Source organism: Octopus bimaculoides, chromosome 4 (assembly GCF_001194135.2).
Source record: "Octopus bimaculoides isolate UCB-OBI-ISO-001 chromosome 4, ASM119413v2, whole genome shotgun sequence".
In the NCBI taxonomy this organism is placed as follows: domain Eukaryota; kingdom Metazoa; phylum Mollusca; class Cephalopoda; order Octopoda; family Octopodidae; genus Octopus; species Octopus bimaculoides.
In genome coordinates, this window is record NC_068984.1 from 27,821,207 (window position 1) to 27,822,690 (window position 1,484).

A 1,484-nucleotide genomic window follows, 5' to 3' on the forward strand; every position below is an offset into this window, starting at 1 on the left:
ATATATATATATATATATATACATGTATGTATATATAAGAGCAAGTATTTATACACAAAAACGCATTGAAGCAAACGAACAATATATTTACAGGGAATATTTCAACAACAAGAAAAAGAAGAGAATGCGAAACTACCGAAACAGTTAATAGAATAGGAAATAACCTTAAAAATACAATGTAACAGGCTTGCAAATAAGCATCTAGTGAAACTACTTTATTGAAAATGGAGAAATAGAATATGATGAAATGGAAAACCAAAGGGAGAAACATGAGATTAAGAATAGAATAAATTAATACTATAGGCGCAAAGTCTAAAATACTGGTGTCAACAGATACTCTTTTCATCGATCCCGAAAAAATGAAAAGCAAAGTTGACCTCGACTACATCTGAGCGCAGAATGTAACGCTGGAAGAAATACCATTAAGCATTCTGTCCCGCGTGCTAACGATTCTGCCATCTCGTCGCCGTAAGAATAAAGACTAGACCACATTTTGGGCGTATTGATTCATTAGCAACTTCATGGAGCTATGTATTTCCCACTAATACACAGAGAAATATATACACATATATATAATGGCAGTAGAAGGGATTTTAGGATAGACTGATTGCTGTATCTAGCAGGAGATGCATTCATACGCAGGCTCTTCCTTCTTGGTTTGGATTATACTTTGGCGTACATCAATTGTCGAAAAACGATGGCAAAAGGTCGTGTCATTCACTTCATTTGTATGATAGAAACTATATTATTCAATAAAGTTTTAATCTAATGGTAGCGTTTGTAAGAATTTTGGACGCTATTTTTAAGAGGTTGGGCAAAAACGGGATTGCTATGTGTGCGTAACCCCTGTTATCTCTGATGGTAAAAGTATTGAGAAGAGTGATTGCAACCGCTGTACTACGTCAGTACGTCCATCATATCCTTTCACACACACACTAAACACACACACACACAGACACACACATATGTGCACGTGTGTGTATATATCTATATGCATGTATTTGTGTATGCATGTACACCTCTTTCTACTGCAGCTGATGATAATAGTAGAGTTAGAAAAGGAGGCAAAAGTCAAAACCTTATATTGTTTATTCGTGGAGATGCTATATATTATCGCCTTAGCGACCAATTTTCCATGCTTGCATGGATCACAGAGAGTTAAGGCAGATTTTCTACGGCCTAATGTCTTTTTTTCACCAACCCTCACCTGTTTCCAAGTAAAGTAATATTTCCACTTGGCCAGACATATTTTCACGGAAGACAGGAGACAAATGTATGAATGCGACACTCGCTTATAATTATCACCTGATTACAAAAGATATGTATTTCACATACTCTCAGAGATTTATATTCTTGCGACGTCAATGTATTTATGTGTGTGCGTGTGTGTCTATAAACTCACTTGGAAATGGATGCGTCGCGTTCAATTAAATAATAAATAATATAGCTTATATATATATATATATATATATATATATATATAT